The sequence below is a fragment of the Acipenser ruthenus genome, chromosome 13 (assembly GCF_902713425.1).
Source record: "Acipenser ruthenus chromosome 13, fAciRut3.2 maternal haplotype, whole genome shotgun sequence".
NCBI lineage: Eukaryota > Metazoa > Chordata > Actinopteri > Acipenseriformes > Acipenseridae > Acipenser > Acipenser ruthenus.
The window spans coordinates 13546304-13569301 of NC_081201.1; the positions used below are offsets into that span (position 1 = coordinate 13546304).

The window sequence follows — 22998 nt, forward strand, 5'->3', positions numbered from 1 at the left end:
GAATAAGCTGACTGAGAAAAAGGAAGTGCTCCAGGTGAGCCTTAAACTCACAACCTCAGCATTGCTCTGTAGACATATTTCTATATAATTATCACGCACTAACCGATTGTGCCACTGGAGCCGGCTGACAAACTTTGGAAATCCCTCTAAATGGAAGGCAGATCTTGGGACTGTGCAACAAAGCCCTTCACTACAGCAAGCCAGGAAGCAAATCACAGGAAGCAGCAGGGGGCTGTGGCATAGTTGGTTAAAATGCCTGTCTGTTAAACAGGAGATCCTGTGTTCAAATCCCAGCAGCACCTCAATGTTCTTGATTTGTTCATTAAAAACAACCACAAAAGAAAATTATTTGAATTTTAAAGTGTAAACGAAGGAGAAAATCTTGCGAGACTGCTGGAACTCAGCCACAACCTTTCAGTCACGCCACACAGCTCAGCACGGTCCAACGTGCTATCTGTAGTGCCACAGAGCTCAACGCAGGTCAAAGCTGCACGGAAGGAGAGCCGAGGCCACAGAGGAAAAAGTGCCAAAAGCCGACAAGGAGGGGATTCAAACCCACGTGTGCAGAGCACAATGGATTAGCAGTCCATCACCTTCACCACTCGGCCACCTTGTCTACCTGCCTGCATAGCAAATTAAAACGAAAACAAAAAACAAAACAGGGAACACTTCCAAAATTGCTGTTCGGTCCCAGGAAAAAAGGCGCTTTACTACTGCCGCCTTGAAAGCAAGGGCTCCTTGCCCCACTAAACAGCTCCGTTTCTGCTTTACTGCTGCACGCATCCACCTCCTCCCCCAACGAGCGCAAGGCCTTCTGGGTACACTGCGTGCGCAGAGCAGGCTGTCCATTAGTTAGGCAGGCCTGCCTACCTGCCTGCCTCATTTGGGGGAAAAAATAAAACCCAGAAAAAGGGAGAGGGAGAGGCTGGCTCTCTCTCCTGTCTGTCTCTCTTTTTTGAGACCTTTCTTGTGCACCGTTCCCGGAGGTACTGCAATACCGGGTCGATGCGTGGAGTGGACTGAGCAAGCCCCAGTTCCATCTCCTGCTTCCAAAAATCAATTTAATATAGACGGTCCCCCATGGGGGACGTATCAGATATTAAACTGATAAGAACAGATTGCTTTTTGCATAAATGTTTTATTCAACACCAATATTTACATTAAAGTAAATAATAAAACAAATACAATACATACACAAAAAACTACAACAAACCAAAGAAACAATACATTTACATATATGCAAATCATTACATTTTCCTGCCAAAATTCAAATTCTTTCAGGAGCCTGCACTCCTTTTTTCTCCACACCTTCCTTTGTCACTGGTACACTGGGTTTCTTCCTCACTGATTCCCCCTTGATCCGCTGCTGCTGTCACTGCTGGAGCCGCATTTGCAGTACTGTTAGCTTTACCTCCATCCTCTTCAGCGGTCTCCTGTTCTTTTCCAGCACGGCTCTCTCCACCAGCAGTTCTCTGCGGACACTTAGAATACAAATGATTACTTCCTCCACACAGATTTATGCTTTATGTCCCATCTGCTTACATTTTCGATAAACCTCCGGCTGACCAGCATAATACAGGTATCCTCTATTCGCGCCAATGAAAAAGGAGGAAGGCAGATGTCTCACACCCTCAAACCCCTCTTTACTAGGCCGGAACCTCGACCAGACCTTCCATGTCCCAAATTAAAATTCCAAATTCATTCAGACTTTTAATTGGCAGTCTAACTACATTACAAAATTGACTTGAAGTCACCACCTCAGCAGCAGGGACATATGGATTATACAGATGAACCTTAACCAGTCTCACTTCTTGCAAAAATAAAGGATGAAATTCAAAAAGAGAATAAGGCAACACATAATGCAATAAGAACATAAGAACATAAGAACATAAGAAAGTTTACAAACGAGAGGAGGCCATTTAGCCCATCTAGCTCGTTTGGTTGTTAGTAGCTTATTGATCCCAGAATCTCATCAAGCAGCTTCTTGAAGGATCCCAGGGTGTCAGCTTCAACAACATTAGTGGGGAGTTGGTTCCAGACCCTCACAATTCTCTGTGTAAAAAAGTGCCTCCTATTTTCTGTTCTGAATGCCCCTTTATCTAATCTCCATTTGTGACCCCTGGTCCTTGTTTCTTTTTTCAGGTCAAAAAAGTCCCCTGGGTCGACATTGTCTATACCTTTTAGGATTTTGAATGTTTGAATCAGATCGCCGCGTAGTCTTCTTTGTTCAAGACTGAATAGATTCAATTCTTTTAGCCTGTCTGCATACGACATGCCTTTTAAACCCGGGATAATTGTGGTTGCTCTTCTTTGCACTCTTTCTAGAGCAGTAATATCCTTTTTGTAACGAGGTGACCAGAACTGAACACAATATTCTAGGTGAGGTCTTACTAATGCATTGTAAAGTTTTAAAATTACTTCCCTTGATTTAAATTCAACACTTCTCACAATATATCCGAGCATCTTGCTGGTCTTTTTTTATAGCTTCCCCACATTGTCTAGATGAAGACATTTCTGAGTCAACATAAACTCCTAGGTCTTTTTCATAGCTTCCTTCTTCAATTTCACTATCTCCCATATGATATTTATAATGCACATTTTTACTGCCTGCGTGCAGTACTTTACACTTTTCTCTATTAAATGTCATTTGCCATGTGTCTGCCCAGTTCTGAATGCTGTCTAGATCATTTTGAATGACCTATTGAATTTTGAATGACCTATTGAAACCTTGCGCCAAACGATTCTCGTTCTCATTGGTCAGTTTCCCTAGTTACACCGCGTGTACCTCCAGAATTGGATCCAACATCTGTTTATGATCCGACTCCAGTGAATTTGGGTCCGGTCCCATTTTTTGTTCTCATTCGTGAACCCAGCCCCTGCAGCAGTCCAGTATATTATTTAGTGGACGGTTCGGTACTGTACATACTCAAAGATGAAACGAAGAAACCAATCCGTAATGCATTTCTTTCAGAAGAAGCCAACTATGGGTAACAATGTTTAGTGATTATATTTCTTATATTAATATTTTTTTTTTCTGCTGACAGTCCTGTGCAATATGATGTATAGCTGTTTTCATAAATCTGTGTTTTTCTTGCGCAATGGCAACGCCTTCCCTCTCCCTCGATATAACGATTCATAGCTGTAGCACTTTTCATGTATTGTATTTGATTATTACATGTAGTACTTAATATACTTCATAAGGTGTAGTTGAGTTCAATTTTAGGGACACATTATGAGTCAGTGTAAAATAATATTTAGTGAGCGTTCAAGGCCCTAGCCAGCTAAGGCACCCGAGGCACGGCCTCAGTAAAAAATCATAGTAATAATATTTATCCAGGCTCTTTTACACGTTGCTGTGCCGCAAAATAAAATGCATTTTAATCCCTCGTTGTGTGCGTACATGAATCCCCAAGTCCTGCTGATATCTATACTGTGCTTTTCAACATCTTCACTGTCTCTTTACTTATGATGTTTGATTGATGTGAGTAGTAGGCTACTGTCTTTCAATTTGATGTTGTTATTTATTTATTTTTCTCTATTTTTTTCTGACGATGTACGCCTTTAAATATGTTTTAACACCCCGATGAACTTTTAAGCTTCTTTCTACTCTAGCGAATTTTAAGTAGTGCTCTTATAATGCAAACACATAATTAATCATCGCAATCATTACTCATTTTATATGACTAGTTTGGCGAGGGTGAAGTCTTTATTTTATGAAACAGTCAGTGTAGTTACAACCCCCAAGCAGCGAAGGTAAAGCGATCATCACTGTCGTTTTTGGAATGTATAGGTAAAAAAAAAATAGTTGTGTTTATTTTGTCATTATCATTTTTCCATGATTAACTTATGAAACTGAGGTGGTTTAATGACTAATTACAACATTAAAGGCAAACGAACCGCTCAAAAAGTAAACCCGACAACCAGAAACCTTAACTATCCGTTCTGGTGTATTTAGAAGAATTTGACGTTTCCATTTGAAGTAAGTGGGTTACTTCAGGCTTGATATTCAGACAGTGCGTGTTTGACTGGTAGTGGTTGAGTTGTGGGTTTTGTCGAGTTCAGGGCTGTGTGGTTTGCAAGGAGCCTGGCAGCGGATCACATTAAAGAAGTAAAATGCATATTTATGAGTATAAATCAGAACACGGCCAAATAGCCAATCAAATTGACTGGTCAGCCGAAAAGCTTGAGCTGCAACCCTCTGAACTGCACATTGGTTATGATGTGCTGACAACTCACGCAGCTGAACATTAATAGCTATGAGATACTGCACCCCCTCAGAAAAGGTGTTTTCATAGCTGTGAGATACTGCACCCTCTCAGAAAAGGTGTTTTCATAGCTATGAGATACTGCACCCCTCAGAAAAGGTGTTTTCATAGCTATGAGATACTGCACCCCCTCAGAAAAGGTGTTTTCATAGCTATGAGATACTGCACCCCCTCAGAAAAGGTGTTTTCATAGCTATGAGAAACTGCACCCCCTCAGAAAAGGTGTTTTCATAGCTATGAGATACTGCACCCCTCAGAAAAGGTGTTTTCATAGCTATGAGAAACTGCACCCCCTCAGAAAAGGTGTTTTCATAGCTATGAGATACTGCACCCCCTCAGAAAAGGTTTAAAACACCTTTTATTTTTTTGAAGAATGCTGTAAATAAATGAACAATTGATACACATTCCAGCAAACAAATATTAAAATATCAAATTCAACAGAAAATAGATATAACCCGTATTCACAAAAGTAAAAATTTGTGCACAATACAACAATCTACAATGACATAGTTTAAGGCACGCAGGAGCTGCAATACCTATTGTTTACAATAGTTATTTATACATCCAATGGTTTCAAATGCACATGTATGTATTTTAATAACATTTTACCTGACGTTGCAATATATTCATATAGTGTTACTCTGAGGTTGGATAAACCGCAGTTAAACCTACTGCTGGATGGACTGACTGCAACATGAGTTAAATTAAGCCACTGCTGGCACGCTGAAATCCCTTTTTGTCCGGTCTTTTTGAAGACTCATTTCCAGATTTAAAACTCAATTAAAACCGGTTTAAATAGAATGTTGCAATGCACCATCAAGTGGACAAAAATCTGCCACGCTGCAATTAACCTACTTTTTTTTCATCGTCTCTCCTGTCTCCATTCCCCCTGTCTCTGTGGAATACAAATACAGTAAATAGAGGCAGAGGTGCTTTTTTATTTTCTTTTTTTAAATGTAATCGCTGGCAACACTAGTAAACCTGATGCTTTATTCTAATCATACTGAATAGCTAATGAAATACATGTATATTAGTACTACTGTCTTACGTACCTAGTTTGCTTTTAACTATTGTCCTGTTTTTTAAAGTATTAATTTGTTTTGTCAAACATGCAGTTTGCGTTAGTCCATTGTAAAAAAAAGTAAACAAACACAGAGAATGATTACTCAACCATTAAATAACAATAACAATCCCCCCCCCTCAAAAAAAGGCGTAAAAATCCAGTCACACGTGAACTTTAGTTGTCTGCCATGGAGATCACGTGAATTGTTCGCATTACTAATAGTGTGAAAAAACAGGAAGTGGAACAACCTATTTGTTAATAAAACAACATATTTTATTAAACGTAAACAGCTAAATGTGAATATCAATATAATATAAAGTCGGGGTGCACAATTGCACGGGCTGCAGTTTCTCATAGGTATAGCTATGCTAAAGTGAATCCCCTGTACGTCACATAACGTGCGCTTGCGTGGTAAAGACAGCGGCGCTGAAGGCCCGCACTGTCTCATGGGGTGCAGTTTCCAATGCTACACCGTATTCCAATCAAAATGACTACTTTCAAGATTAAATATTTCCTTCTGATATATTCCCAGTTGCATTTGTGGAACAAAACAAAGGATTGTTGTCTCCAGGTACATGAGTTTGCATCTTGACAAATCCACTATCATAGCAATCTCTGTCTCCTAGTCAGTCTACAAACAAAGGCTTGAAATAAAAAAAATAAAAAACACGTGTGCTAGGAGGAGGAGGCGGCATGTCTTGTTTGCTGCATTTACAAAAATAATAGAATATCTTACGTTATATAAAAAAAGACATGTATTGTAATGCATGGGTCACATTGACCTACGTGGCGGTTCTAGGTAGAACTGTTTATAACTTTATAATTTTTGCAATTCTGGCGATCAAACGCCGTCAGGATATTTAATTCATATATTTAGGAAAAGTCAAGAATGGATACACACATACGACTTACAACGGAAGAGTAATTAACATTTTAAGTGCAAAATGGGTCACAATGACCCGCATGGTGGTTCTAGTTTTCATAAATTGGTGTTTTTCTTGCACAATGGCAATGCCTTCCCCCTCCCCCTCCCCCGATATAACGATTCACAGCTGTAGCACTTTTCATGTATTGTATTTGATGCCATGGGCTGGAAGAATTGGATGTAATTCTATTTATAAATTCACTGTTTGGCAACAGCAGTTTTAAAAAAAAAAAAAGTTATTTTGTAAAGTTATTTTTCATTAGAGAAAAAAATCCAAGGAAGTACTGTTTTAATACCGTTGATTTTTTTTTATAAATGGTTTTCAGCATCTGTAAACAGCTTGTTCGGTGGTAACAACGCACTGGATTGTGAAGTAAACTGCAGCTACGTTCCAGCATGAATGTGACAGTGCGGCGCCTCGCTCAACCTTGACCTCTGTACACCAGAAGCAGTTTAATGTATTATTTACGTGAATTTAAAGCAACATTGTCTGGGTTGATGATTATATATGATAAGGGTATTGGTTTGGTTCTCAAACAAACAGAAAAAAATCCTTTTTGCCCCGCCCCTAGTGTAAAACCAAAAATTCTCCGACAGCATGGAGACAATCCGTGTTCTCCGCAGCAGACAGATTCTTGGGGTCCCTGTTCATGACGAGAAAGTTTATCTGAGTGCATCCTTTCCATATGTTTGATTGCTCTCGCAGCAGTATGGGGAAATGGCCTGAATGGCCTTGCCCTGCTAAATGTCCACAGAGACATGACCCAGGAGGAAGTGTTACAGCGTTTCGATAGATCAGGCCATAGGAGGATTGGCAAACTCTATTTAAAGTAAATCCTTCTAAATCAGTGTTTTTAATTGTGGCATCATACAGTCCCAGCAGTCCGATCAGTCTTAGCACTAGTATCAGCAATCTTACCAGTTCCAGCAGTGTCAGCACTAGTGTTACCAGTCCCAGCAGTGTCAGCATCAGTCTTACCAGTCCCAGCAGTGTCAGCACCAGTCTTACCAGTCCCAGCAGTGTCAGCACCAGTCTTACCAGTCCCAGCAGTGTCAGCACCAGTCCCAGCAGTGTCAGCACCAGTCCCAGCAGTGTCAGCATCAGTCTCACCAGTCCCAGCAGTGTCAGCACCAGTCTTACCAGTCCCAGCAGTGTCAGCACCAGTCTTACCAGTCCCAGCAGTGTCAGCACCAGTCTTACCAGTCCCAGCAGTAGCAGCACCAGTCTTACCAGTCCCAGCAGTGTCAGCACCAGTCTTACCAGTCCCAGCAGTGTCAGCACTAGTCTTACCAGTCCCAGCAGTGTCAGCACCAGTCTTACCAGTCCCAGCAGTGTCAGCACCAGTCCCAGCAGTGTCAGCATCAGTCTTACCAGTCCCAGCAGTGTCAGCACAAGTCTTACCAGTCCCAGCAGTGTCAGCACCAGTCTTACCAGTCCCAGCAGTAGCAGCACCACTCTTACCAGTCCCAGCAGTGTTAGCACCAGTCTTACCAGTCCCTGCAGTGTCAGCACCAGTCTTACCAGTCCCAGCAGTAGCAGCACCAGTCTTACCAGTTCCAGCAGTGTCAGCACTAGTGTTACCAGTCCCAGCAGTGTCAGCACCAGTCCCAGCAGTGTGAGCACCAGTCTTACCAGTCCCAGCAGTGTCAGCTCCAGTCTTACCAGTTCTATCCGTAGCATCAGTGCCACCAGTCTCAGCATTAACTTCAGTAGCAGTGAACCAAATGTGTGTCTCTCAATGAAGGTATAAACCCATCTACTTATTCATATTTATAAGTTCTGTTCTTCTTGTCCTTTTAATATCACATATTTCTAACAGTGTGAAGAGAGTCATTTTAGGTTGGTGTTGTTTTTGCTGGGAGATTTGTTCAAAAAAATATGTGTCATGAAATGTCAAACATCATCCAAGACAGGTTACTGGGTAAAAAGAGTTAGTGACTTATATTGCTTTGCAGTTTGCATTAATAGTCTCCAGGCTTCATGAACAGGATATACAGGGTATTTTTTTTAGACAAAAATTCAATTCAATTCAAAAAATCTATTCCTATCTACGCCCCTGCTTAATGAATATTGTGTACAATATCCTGACCGACGACTGAAGTCTCCGCAGCAGGACGAAGCGGCCCGTCTGCCTTACCTTCCAGTGACCCAGGAGAGGGGCGGACCTCAGACTCCGAATAATAGTGCAAGTTAGTTCTGTTCAGCTATCTCTAGTTTTGTTCTGTGCATTTTATTTGTACTTGTAAATTTGTGCTATAAAAGTCTGTTTAATACACTTTTATATACTGTGGTTTCTGCAGTTTATTTGAGACCATTTTTAAATGTGTAGGATCTTTATCTATACGTATAGCTCCGCTGTGACCAAACGTTATTTCAATTAGAATGTTGGTAGCCATGGTTTTGTTGCATGTTGAATATGATAGAGGGGTTTCGCTAAATGAGACATTTCTCAATGGCAAAAAAAGTTTGTTTTTTTTAAAGCATAAAGGTCGATTTCACCCATTCACTGCTTTAATGGAAACATAAAGATCGAAAAAACCTGGTAAATTCTTTAATCAAAGTTAATCAAACAAAACGAGTGCGATATTACATGTATGGAATGAAAATGTATCTTGCGACAAAGCTGTTATCACAATATGGAATGGTAACGTAAGCCTATAGAAAATGTACATTTTATAGTTTTTGTTTCAATATGGTCCATATTCATAAAGCATTTTCAACCAAAATCAAAAATAAGCATTTGAACTGCCTATAGGGACTGTTAAATTAGCACATGAAAGATGTATCTGACACTACTTATTTGTGTTATTTTCCAATAAGAAAAAAAGGTAAATGCTTGTGGATGGCAGTAGTGGTGACGTCAGGCCAGAAGCAGGAAGAATAACAGAGAGGGGCAAAAGACGCGGTGTGCGCCGTTTATTTAAATAACAAAAACACAAAAACACCCTGCTCACAGAGCCAGGCTGGGCAGTTGCTGTCACTGTTCCTAGAATGTTTTAGTTTCATTTTTAATCCACTCGCTCTCCCGTACTCTCCTCTGTACTCCCACCCAGAGCAGGGAGAACTGCAGGCTTTTATATTAGTGACCGAAGGATTAACTAGCTATCGATTATCTGATAATCCCTTGGTCACATTCTGCATGGGTTTTTAATGTGGATGGGGCTTCCCATCCACGCTGCAACACAAATAAAAAAAAACCATACGGCTACGCCATCAATACATTTACAAATAAATAAATCATAAAACACAAATACAAAATAATACAAATGAGACACAGAGGCAGAGGGGGAGATCCCGTTCTAAAAATAAATAAACAAATACCTGTTACAGTGCTTTATAAATATGACCCTACAGTATGTTTTCTCCAGATCTTTTGGAAAACCTGTGAGCCACGGACATTTTGTATTCTACTGAAAAAGGCAAATGTTTTATTTTTATTTTTTATTCACTGTTTTTTTTACCATTGATTCAGGCAAGTTGCTTATATATCGACCTGAAAAAAGAAACATCGACCTCCCACCGATCTGTTCTCATTAGTTCCCGACCAGATAGATGGTCACAATTTCCACATATTTTCATAATCACTATAATTGTCATTAAAATCAATTCCACACTCCTGCAGCAAAAACACACCCACATCCAAACTTTGCAGATATGATAGAACAGACACACACCTCACATCCCTTTTGATACTTCTAACATTGATAGATGCAAAAGACAGAGCCATCAATATCAGGAAAATTATTATTTTTTTGCCATCCATCATTTTTATTTAACAGGGCTTCTTCATGCTTAACGTATTTGCCAGATTATCCACCAGCTCCTTCTCTAAAAAGTCTCCCATATTCTGGTCTTTCTCTGTAAAAGTTCATACCAATTGGGGGAAAGGGGGATTGGAGACACAGCCCCACCACATCCCCACCTGCCCCTCCCAATCCAGAAGCACCAGGAGAAGAAAACAGAGAAATCTCCACCTCCCGACTCATCCCTCCAGAATCTGAAAATAAATTGTTAATATGCTCCTCTTCCTCTCCACCTCTTTCACCCTTCTTTTTTCCCTTTCCCTGCAATGTTCCATTTCTCGTCTGGTTTCCTTGTTTCTTTAGCCTTCTCCACCTCCACCTCTCCTTCTCCTCTTCACGTCCATCCTCTGTGTCTCTCTCTTTTCCTCTTTTTACACCCTTTCCACATACCTGCTTATCCACCACATTCGCATGCCCCGCCTCCTCATTTGGCACCCTGGCACTGCTAGACCCCTCCCCTTAGTCAATTAGCTCTCCTCCAATCCTAGCCACTGGCGTCAAATTCAAATCTCCATCACTAACTGCTTCTGACTCAGAAGACTTTGGTGTTTTACAATCTCTGCCAAAATGTCCTGCCGGAAGACAGTTTGTTCAGAAAACATTTGGGCACACTGCTGCAACATGTCCCTTCTGCCCACGCCTTCTGCATGTCCATAGCAGTGTAACGATCAGGGAATCAACAATAATATAATCGTCAGCAAAATCCAAAGGAGTAAGCTCAGGACACAGAATTTTCAATAAACAAACAAGCAGGTGTATTGTACCAGACAAACACAGGCATGAACACCAATATATTGCAGAAACTTATAAATTCCATCACCAGCAGCCAGCACAAAATAGAACTAATTCATGTTTTTCTTCTTCCTTATGTAACTGAATAACAGCAAACTCAGTTCTACCTAAAGAAACAACACATAATATATAGATTATATACAAGGAAAGTTTATTACAGTCAGCACTCGCATATCCAACCCTCTCACATTACTCAAATCCTCCTGCCTGTGTTCTAAATCGAATGGCATATTTTCTGTTCCCATTCCACATTCCATCATAGTCTATATCTTTTGTTCCAACATTCAATACATCACAGTATACATCACTGTGTTTGCTTAGAAAAAAGTTCTTACCCTACTTATAAATAGTGTAGCTGTATCCTTGTATTCCAGGCACTTATTCCAGTCTTCTTGACATAGATAGTCTCCCATAAAAGTCACTTTGAAAGTATTCCGTAGAGGAAAGCCCCAAAAGCTATATATCTGCTCCACCGTAAGGACACAAAACCCCAAATTATTTATTTTGCTAACATCCTTCTTCCCATGCTGAACTGCACCCCATTTTTTTCTTTCCCAACCAAAAGAATGGTATTCAAAAGTCATGCAACACACTTGATCACTGCCGAGAGGCAGAGAAGCGATACCCACAATGGTTTTGCCCAAATGCCCCGTGTATGCCTGCCCGCCAGAGTCGCCAGGATATTCGTAGTTGCTTCTTTGAGGGAGGAAAAAAAGGTGCCAGGCGCAAATGTGTATAAGTTTGCACTGTATTTTTTTATTGTGAAAAAACAAATTACTAGCACAACCCCATCACCCCGGGATCCCTTACCGCGTGACACCTTTACAGCCACAGACCACCACCGCGAGCCCTGTTACAGCGCAGAGTGCACACAACTTTGTAGCTATACTTGCTGCCTGCCCGAGATGCATTCAGGGTCTGAAGTTATTGTGAAGTAGCTGCATGGTTTGTTTCAAGTTATTGTTATTATTTATTATTTTTTATTTTTTTACACATTACCTTAACAAGTTGCTCTTCTTCATTAAAGACGTATTTTCCATGCAGAGTTCCAATAAAGGACACTTCAGAAGCAATTCATGCTCAAAGCACTTTTAAAAAAAAATTATTATTATTACTTGGCATACAGTACCAAAATAAATACAGTCAAAACAAAGTGAAATGACATTCTGCTTCCCTCTCTAACAAGCATAGTTCCAGTGTCACAACTGCTCGGTTGGAAAATAAAACTTAAAAAATACATTATTATTAATAATAATAATAATAATAATAATAATAATAATAATAATAATAATAATAATAATAATAATAATAATAATAATAATAATAATAATCCTGACTTCTTTTCAAATAAACATGGTTCCTCTTTTTTGTGCTACTTTACGATATGCTATGGTAAATTAACATTAGGCATTGACAAACCCCGGTGAAGTTAGGTTGATATTGGACATTGGATATTCAGGTGGATATTCACACAAAACACTAATAATTCACCCAGTGAAAGATGTTATGCTAAGGATTAATTTAAGCCATGTCTCGTTGATTGTGTGCATAACTAAGCAGGAAAATAAGTTGTCAGAATATATGTTGAAGGCTGCAGATTTGTATTATGGACTTGTGAGGTAAGCATAGAATCATATATTGTGCACTGTAAGACAATGCTGGACAGTTAATAGTTAATGTAGAGTAGACAGAAAACAGACAGTATCCTCTGTGTTCATAGCCCTTTTCGTGTATTCTTATTAAATAGCAGAAAAGGGGATTTGAAACTGTGTGTAACATCATGATCTTTCAAAATAATGAGACATTTATGTTTTTGTTTTAATTTTTTTTGCAAGTGCACAAGTTTGCATATGAGCTTGCAAAAACATACAGTTGCAAGTACCCTCCATCATGGAATGGAACTGAAATGGCTGGTCCAGACTGGTTTACTGCATATTTGAAGAGGCATCCTAAACTTACCATTAGGAGTCCGCAAGCGGGCAACACGTTTCAACCACACACGTGTCTATGTGCTTCAAAAACCTAGGGGATGTTTTAGGAAGAAACACGTTTGATGCCTGGATATCTGGAATGTTGATGAAACTGGGATCACAACAGTCCAAACACCTGACAAAATTGTGGCCAAACGCAGAATTAAACAAGTTGGTGCAATGGCATCTGCAGAGCATGGTGTTCTTGTTTCCATGGCACTTGCAGTGAATGCATTAGGCAATATCGACCATTTTTTTGAGAGATGGGCCCACAGGCTGTATTGGAACAGCAAATGGGTCAGGCTGGATGCAAGAAGAAGACTTTATGGTCTTTATCCGACACTTCGCAAAACACACCAGATTTTCTCCTGAAACAAAGGTCCTGCTAGACAACCATGACTCTCACCTGTCAATCCAGTGCACTGATTTCTGTAAGAACAATGGCATTGTTCTCCTGTCATTTCCCCCACACTGTTCCCATGAATTGCAGCCTCTCGATCGTAGTGTTTATGGGACATTAAAGGGTCAGCTCATGCATTGACAGCTGGATGAAGACAAATCCAGGAAAAACAATGACAATCTACGATATTCCAGGAATTGTGAAGACTGCTCTTCCCTTAGCTGGTACACCCAAAAATATTCAGGAGGGCGTCAAGTGTACGGGAATCTGGCTTTTCATCCAGGATATTTTTGAAGAATGTGACTTTGCACCATCTTTTGTCACTGATCGGCCACTTCCACCTGCTTCACTTTAGGAAGAAAACACTTCTCCTAACACAGGTCACCTCTCCAACCACACCTCAGGTCACCTCTCCAACTACACCTCAGGTCAGCTGTCCAACCACACGTCAGGTCACCTCTCCAACCACACGTCAGGTCACCTCTCCAACCACACGTCAGGTCACCTCTCCAACCACACGTCAGATCACCTCTCCAACCACAACTCAGGTCACCTCTCCAACCACACCTCAAGTCACCTCTCCAGCCACACGTCAGGTCACCTCTCCAGAGGCAAGTACATCAGGCTATAATCAAGCTCTCCAAAAGGAGACACAAGAAGAAGCTTTCTCTCCAATCACCGTCCGCCCGTTCCCCAAAGCAGACCCAAGGCAAGTCAAAACAAAGGGAGAAAGAGGAAAGTAACAGCAATTCTCACTGACACACCTGTAAAATTAGCCATGGAAGCTGAAAAAAGAAGTCTGTGGGTCAGAAGGCAAAAAGAAAAATTGATTTGGCAGATAAAAAAAAAAACTGGAAAGAAAACGGTTGTATAGTGTGCCTTGAAGATTATACTTTATCCCGACCCAAGGAAGTATGGGTTCAGAGCTGGTCCTGCAAGTTTTGGGCCCACGAAGTTTGCACTGAAGGAGGCAAGTTATGTATATGTCACAATTGTGAATCAGAGTGAAATAGTTATTTTGAAAAGCCCTAGTTTTCAAAGTATTAAGTTTTGAAAGTAGGTCTGCTTTCAGCTAGTACAAAGCACTACATATTATAAGTGATTCAATGTAGATACAAAATAAATGTTTTAAAATTGTTCTTGTTACAAAAAAAAACATTGACAATATTTCAATAAGGTTTGAGTTATTCAATTAGAATGTATGACAATTGTTCTTGTTACACTGTTGAACATTGTTTGAGTATTAAAGATATATATATTATTGAATAAAGATATCCAGTTTTTAAATGAAATACAACGTGTTGTTGTTTATTTGTTATTAAATAAAATATACAAAATGTTACATCTGACCCCGACCACTGTTACAACTGCCCCCGGCCATGGGGTCAATTGTAACATCGGACTCCTTGCATTTGAAGCAATACTGTGGTCTTTACATTACCTCTACAAACATGACAATGGTGATAATTGGTAACAGACAGGTGTAAGTTGTTTGTATCAAAAAATGGGAAAACTAGCTCAAATGGTCTTGGAGTTATGATGCAAAATGTAAAAACTGTTACAACTGTCCCCATTCTCCCCTGTGTATGCTTATTTTCCGTGTTCCTAACTAGAGATTGCTAACTCGCAAATCAATTAGGTGAAATAACAGTTATTTGCGAGTTTCTATGTAGGAGCTATGAACCATTATATGGCGTAACCTACTGTACAATGTAAATTGAAATGCTTATTTTCCACGTTCATAACTAGAGATTGCTTACTCGCAAATCAACGAGACATGGCTTAAATTACTCCTTAGCATAACATCTTTCATTGGGTGAAATATTAGTGTTTTGCGCGAATATCCACCTGAATATCCAATGTCCAATATCAACCTAACTTCACCGGGGTATTGAACCCCCAAATAACAACAACAATGTTAAAAAAAACAAATATCTCTGAAGATTTCTATTTAACGGCTAACTTTAGCCTACCCTCAGTTATGATCATTCTGTGCTTCAGTGTGTAATTCAGCTGGTCAAGAATACTACATTTCTAGCTTTGGTAGCCTCCGTGCTGGTCTCAATCGCTATGGAAACGGCACTGACATAAACCGCAATGTTAGCATTGTTAGCGACTAAGCATTCAAAAATGTCAATAATGTATTTTTGTCAATAATGAAAAGACACAGAAAAGCAGGCAAAGACACCGCAGTTCAGAATCCAGGCATTGCTACTGCTGACCTGGAGAAGCTACAAAACTCAGCTGCTCCTTCCAGCACCACACCCTCTGGACTGTGCAGAAAGTCTGGCTGGATATTCACATACACATGGCCAGGCGTGGCAGAGAAGGGCAGCGTCTTTTTAAACCTCACAGCTTTGCTGTCACTACAGATGAAAATGGACTGGAATTTGTATCCTTAAACTACAACAAAGAGACAAAAAATCACAACGCTTTGAAAGACATAAATAAAGAGAGCCACCGTGCGTGTATGTATGCCATGCCTGGTAATCCCCTTTGACCCATATTGAGTTTTAAAAAATATATCACCAAAATCAGTTTTTTCCTTCACCCTTGCCAAATTCCTTTATGCCACTTAAATGATGAAGCTATCTGGTATCCTCTAAAACCGATGGGAGTGAATCACCTCGCTTCAGTGATGCCTCGTTTATCACTGGAAGCAGCGCTGTTTCGTCGTTATACGAACCACAGCACAAGAAGCACTGCTGTGCACCTACTTAGCGAAGCTGGCTTGGAGGCGAGAGAAATAATGTCAGTTACTGGTCACAGAGCAGAATCCAGTTAAGAAGCTATTGGACTGCTTCGGATGAAAACAGAAAGCAGTGGACTTCAGTTCATTCCACACCTTATGACCGTCCGTCTTCATCTGCAACTCCTCCCACAAAACGTAAGGATAAAAAGGAGAAAACTCTTTCTACAGCCCTTCATAGTGGAGGTTTCACTAATTCATCACGTTTTCCTTTTTCAATGGAACATTTTACAATAAATGGAAATGTGGAAAACATCCAGTTTAATGTTTCCGGCAAATAGAATCTTGTCTGACGGACTATTTTTTCTCAAAAGTGGAAGAATATATATTAAAATTGTTGGGTTTTTTTAATAAAAAAATCATTTGTTTTTTCTATGTTTTATTGTGTCTGTTTTATAAGCAGAATAACACACTCCAGAGCTTGTGGGCTGTGTTGTATTAACATACGACTGTTGATATGTTTGTTGATACTCAGCTTTGCTTCGTGCCTCCAGCCCAACCACAGCCGTATGTTAATGCAACACACCCCATGCCCTGTCCTATTATATAGGGTGACTTACAAGATATTACATTATTTTTACATACAATTACCCATTTATAAAGTTGTTTTTTTACTGGAACAATCTAGGTAAAGTACCTTGCTCAAGGGTACAGCAGCAGTGTCCCCCACCTGGACTTGAACCCACAACCCTCCGGTCAAGAGTCTAGAGCCCTAACCACTACTCCACACTGCTGCCCTTACATATATACAGTTGTCATCAAAAGTTTACATATCCTCTATTTGCAACAATGTTATTTACCAATGTATTAAATGTAAATATTGTTTGATACACTATATTTACACAGCAATGATAGCTCTTGGTAATTAAAAATCTGGTGAATAAACTGAGTTAAGGCCAGGGTACCTATATCCATAAATTAACTCCATTGACTTTCATAGAGTTGGAGTCATACATATTGTTATTGTGACTTTTAACACCTAAAACCTTTCTCTGGTTCTTTTTTACAGTTTGGAAAAAAAATGAACACTTGTCATCTTTCTTTTTCCCTTCCACAAAAATTCTTCACTTTTTTCTAATCTACTTTTCATGTCTTTTTTCAATTTCCCATACAGTTCTATATTCACCCTCTCCCCTCATTTAACTCATTTGCAAACTATCAATTTCATATTTCTTCCTTTTCCCAACCTGTTTACTGAATAAAATATAGCCTATAATCCTGCCTGTCCTTTTCAATACAATCAGTCCTGTGATCAAGTGACGTCTATCTGTCTGCATTCTTTGAGTGCTTGAAAAACATGCCTCTGAGTCATAGGTACCCCCCTGTGTATAGCATTGCAAGTTCAGGCACAAAACAGTGGCGATCGGAACCGATGGCAAAAAAAGCCTGAGACTGTGTGTGACAGGGAGGCTGAGGGTGGTGGCGTCAGGCCAGAAACAGGAACTACAAGCAGGCAGTACTGGGGTGAAAATGTGCACTGTGGCGCCGTGTTTATTTACAACAAAAATAAAATAAATATTTAAACACAAAACACTGCTCACAGAGCAAAAATAAAAAGGGTTAACAAAAACAAATCTCGCACACAAAAAACTGACACCAACTAAACAAGTACAGTGCTGGTGCTTCCAGCCCTCGCAGGAATCGTTTTCTTACTTTCTGTTTACTTTGAGATTCTCCACTCGCTCTCGTTCTCCACTTCCTGAACACCCACCTCGAACAGGGATTCATTCATTAACTCGGGACATAGTCACCTTCTGCACGGGGTTTATTGTGGATGTGGCTTCCCTATACATGCTGCCAAACAATAATAAACATAGCTTTTCACCATCATATTTATACATAAAATAAATCATAATACTAATACAAAATAATTGCCCTGTCACACAGTGGAATACTACAATGCCACATGTTCGGTGTGGATGTGCTGGACCAGATGGCACGACAGTATTCAGTCAAAGGCAGGTCTCGTCGGTGGCCTGTGGTTGTATTTTATAACATTTTGGACCTGGCAGCCATCAATGCATATGTTTTGTACAAGGAATGTACCCAGGACAACTGCAACAGGAGGGACTTCATCTTGCAGTTAGCCATGGAGCTTCAGCAAGCAAATATGGATCAGAAAAGTGCAGAGACAGATGCCCCTTCTGGCAGTGCTGCAGCCGCTACACCCACACGCAAGAGGAAACCGTGCTAGGTTGCAAAATGCAATGACAACAAAACTTTGGATGTGTGCACTGGTTGTGGAAGGGCAGTGTGCGGTAAATGCTCAGGGAAAGTGGAGGAGCGTGTATGGACTGTACAAGTTAGAAAGCTGCCAGGTATGTAGGCTAAATAAATATGTTATGTAAATAGTTTTATTGTATTATAGTTATTTATGTTTTGAAGTAGTGCATTACATACTATTTGATGTTATTTTTACAGACAAATAAAATGTTTATACAATTTAGTATGTAAAGAGACCCGTTACAAAATAGTTAGGCCCTACTACTTTATTTTAGTTATGTTTTATTTAACTTTTGTACTGCTCCTTTTGAAAAAAAAAATATGTTATGTTTTGTTTTCCATTTAAATATGGTGTTTCTGCTACGCAAATGTTTGATTTGATGTTCATAAATAAACTTTTTAGTTTTATACGATCGTTTTGTCTTTCATTATCATATTACACCTGTTTAAAAAGCTACCGGTTAAAATGACCGGTGTGGAGCTTCTAGGTCGTTTGAAATTCCGGCGCTTCAAGTGTTAAGTGGATTTCTGAAAAATCTTTTACATTCACATTAACATCCTCCAGATCATCCAGTGAAGTGTTAAAATCCCCCCAAATAATGTTCCTATTTGTAGATACCAACTCAGGTAAGATTTTAAACACCTCTAGCCTAGTACTCTTAATGGTTGGTGCATACACATTTATTAACCTAAAATTCTCTTTATGCAATATTATATCTACATACATAACCCTACCCGGTATAATAATCCTGGTTTATTTTCTAATACAATCCGCACTGTTAAACAGCATTCCTACCCGCCCGCTGTAGCATTAGCTACACCCCTGCAGCATGAGAAGCTTGCTGCCTGCCAGACTTAACTGATTGGCAGGAAACCTGGCCAGGTTATCAGAGTTTAATTGAAAGCTTATTAAGCAGTTTAAAGTTACAAATGCAACGTTATCTATGGTTTCGTGGTAAATGCTGAACGTTTTTTAAATCTTCATATATTCTGTTTGCCATACACAACACATTAGTATTTATCTTTGCATCTGTTCTCCTATTTATCATGTTAATTGTTTTTAACGGTCCTTATAGCAATGACCTGGTTCTATCTAATTGATTATCATTGTCTCATTAGACCATTTGGCTATTTCTTTATTACACGCACCTGACTGTTTATAAGGGGAGAGTCAGGTTTGTGTTGAGGAGAGAGAAGGGTGTGGTTGCTGTGTGTGTTTGTTAGAAAAAGTATTTTCTAAAACAAAAAAACACAACTACACTCACGAAAGATATCTTTATAAAAATTGGAATCAATTCTACAATTAACTTCTTCAGCTGAGTTTGAAATTCACCTTAGTGAATGAATAGATATTTATTTAATGTTCTTTGCAGGCTGTGGATTACTGGCCATTGCCTCACCAAGCTGTTCCTACTTTACCCTGGGATTTAAAAGGATCATTTCTCTGAGCTGCCTTTCCATTGGGGAATTGTTTGTTGGAAGGATTTTTCCAAACCCAGGTGGTTTTGCTGTTGTACTGTTTCCTGAATGCTGGGTAAGATTAAGTAAATTTACTCATTTTTGTTCAGCTTTTTAAAATTAAATATTTCTGTGGTTTTTCCTTTATCACCTGAATTTTGTATATACACTTGTTCTGGACAAATAGTTTTTGTTTTATTGGGGTTCAACTAGCACCTCCTACAGAAGGCTCAGTTATTGGGGTTCAATGAGCACCTCTCGCAGAAGGCTCAGTTTAATTAGTTTTTTGTTTCTTTTATTGGGGTTCAATGAGCGCCTCCTATAGAAGGCTCAGTTATTGGGAATCAATTAGCACCTCGCAGAAGGCTCAGTTTTTTATTGGGGTTCAATGAGCACCTCTCACAGAAGGCTCAGTTTAATTTAGTTTTTTGTTTCTTTTATTGGGGTTCAATGAGCGCCTCTCACAGAAGGCTCAGTTTAATTTAGTTTTTTGTTTCTTTTATTGGGGTTCAATGAGCGCCTCTCACAGAAGGCTCAGTTTAATTTAGTTTTTTGTTTTGGGGTTCAATGAGCAACTCTTACAGAAGGCTCAGTTTAATTTAGTTTTTTGTTTCTTTTATTGGGGTTCAATGAGCGCCTCTCACAGAAGGCTCAGTTTAATTTAGTTTTTTGTTTCTTTTATTGGGGTTCAATGAGCGCCTCTCACAGAAGGCTCAGTTTAATTTAGTTTCTTTTTTTGGGGTTCAACGAGCGCCTCTCATAGAAGGCTCAGTTTAGTTTGTTTTTTTATTGGGGTTCAATGAGCGCCTCTCATAGAAGGCTCAGTTTAATTTAGTTTTTTGTTTCTTTTATTGGGGTTCAAAGAGCACCTCTTACAGAAGGCTCAGTTATTGGGAATCAATTGGCACCTCGCAGAAGGCTCAGTTTTTTTGGGGTTCAATGAGCACCTCTTGCAGAAGGCTCAGTTTTATTGGGGTTCAACGAGCACCTCCTACAGAAGGCTCAGTTACTGGGATTCAATTAGCACCTCACAGAAGGCTCCGTTTTTTATTGGGGTTCAACGAGCACCTCTCACAGAAGGCTCAGTTTAATTAGTTTTTTGTTTCTTTTATTGGGGTTCAATGAGCGCCTCTCACAGAAGGCTCAGTTTAGTTTGTTTTTGTTTTGGGGTTCAATGAGCACCTCTTGCAGAAGGCTCAGTTATTGGGAATCAATTAGCACCTCCTACAGAAGGCTCAGTTACTGGGATTCAATTAGCACCTCACAGAAGGCTCCATTTTTTATTGGGGTTCAACGAGCACCTCTCACAGAAGGCTCAGTTTAATTTAGTTTTTTGTTTCTTTTATTGGGGTTTAATGAGCGCCTCTCGCAGAAGGCTCAGTTTAGTTTGTTTTTTTATTGGGGTTCAACGAGCGCCTCTCATAGAAGGCTCAGTTTAATTTAGTTTTTTGTTTCTTTTATTGGGGTTCAACGAGCACCTCTTACAGAAGGCTCAGTTATTGGGAATCAATTATCACCTCGCAGAAGGCTCAGTTTTTTTGGGATTCAATTAGCACCTCACAGAAGGCTCCGTTTTTTATTGGGGTTCAACGAGCACCTCTCACAGAAGGCTCAGTTTAATTAGTTTTTTGTTTCTTTTATTGGGGTTCAATGAGCGCCTCTCACAGAAGGCTCAGTTTAGTTTGTTTTTGTTTTGGGGTTCAACGAGCACCTCTCACAGAAGGCTCAGTTTAATTAGTTTTTTGTTTCTTTTATTGGGGTTCAACGAGCGCCTCTCATAGAAGGCTCAGTTTAGTTTGTTTTTGTTTTGGGGTTCAATGAGCACCTCTTGCAGAAGGCTCAGTTACTGGGATTCAATTAGCACCTCACAGAAGGCTCCGTTTTTTTATTGGGGTTCAACGAGCACCTCTCACAGAAGGCTCAGTTTAATTTAGTTTTTTGTTTCTTTTATTGGGGTTCAATGAGCACCTCTCGCAGAAGGCTCAGTTTAGTTTGTTTTTGTTTTGGGGTTCAATGAGCACCTCTTGCAGAAGGCTCAGTTATTGGGAATCAATTAGCACCTCGCAGAAGGCTCAGTTTTCTGGGGGTTCAATGAGCACCTCTCGCAGAAGGCTCAGTTTAATTAGTTTTTTGTTTCTTTTATTGGGGTTCAACGAGCACCTCTCGCAGAAGGCTCAGTTTAGTTTGTTTTTGTTTTGGGGATCAATGAGCACCTCTCACAGAAGGCTCAGTTTAATTAGTTTTTTGTTTCTTTTATTGGGGTTCAATGAGCACATCTTACAGAAGGCTCAGTTATTGGGAATCAATTGGCACCTCGCAGAAGGCTCAGTTTTATTGAGGTTCAATTAGCACCTCTCGCAGAAGGCTCAGTTTAGTTTGTTTTTGTTTTGGGGATCAATGAGCACCTCTCACAGAAGGCTCAGTTTTATTGGGGTTCAACGAGCACCTCCTACAGAAGGCTCAGTTACTGGGATTCAATTAGCACCTCACAGAAGGCTCCGTTTTTTATTGGGGTTCAATGAGCACCTCTCACAGAAGGCTCAGTTTAATTAGTTTTTTGTTTCTTTTATTGGGGTTCAATGAGCACCTCTTACAGAAGGCTCAGTTTATTTTTTTATGCCCTGTGCATGGCCAGTTTAGTCCAGGGGACACTTTTTGGATATTTTAGTCTCATTGCTCTACAATTGTTTCCCAGTATTTTTTCTTTTCTTTCTTTGTGTTTGATTACCACAATGCATATTTATTGTAATGAGTACTGACTTTCCCAGCGTTTTTTCTTGGATCTGGCACTCTGCTCGCCTACCTTTAATATATGGCTTCTTGTAGGTAGGAATATAATTGACAGGTAATTAGTTATTTTCATTGTGCTTTTAGAGTTGATTGTTACTGACTGATGGTGTCTACGGGGACGGTTCAGAATTTCAGTACTAATTTGTGTTTGTGGTGCAGTCTAGAAATGCTAGCAGTCTTGTTTAGCTGTGCTTGGTTAAAAGCCAATTTAATACATTAAAAATGTCCAATCCAGAGGAAGGCTCACCTGATGCATGATGCTGTGGATTTCTCAAATATTACTATAGTACCTTGTGTAACTAGAAGAGAACTTGTTGCAGAGATTGCCTCTTTACTGTATGACTTGTATATCACCATGACCATTGGCAGTGATTTAGAAGGTGGGGAGGAGTTTACTGCTGTCCTTTCAGAGATAGAAACAATAAGACTCCATTCTGCAATTAACTACTTGTTTAGATACCATGGAGGGATAAGGAAAATTAGCCCAAGAAAGTGTTATCGACAGAAAGGAGCCGCTTAAACACTATATAGACCAAAGATTTGAACATGTGCAAATATC

At 39.8% G+C, this 22998-nt stretch overlaps 1 non-coding gene and 1 pseudogene across 1 annotated transcript; both read right to left on the reverse strand.

Annotated features, from left to right (window-relative positions):
• Positions 1-534: 534 nt before the first annotated feature.
• trnas-gcu (transfer RNA serine (anticodon GCU)) lies at positions 535-616 on the reverse strand. Its single transcript has one exon. It is a non-coding gene; the product is annotated as a tRNA-Ser (tRNA).
• A 348-nt stretch (positions 617-964) lies between these two features.
• On the reverse strand, positions 965-1140 carry LOC117968276 (U2 spliceosomal RNA; annotated as a pseudogene).
• Positions 1141-22998: the final 21858 nt, after the last annotated feature.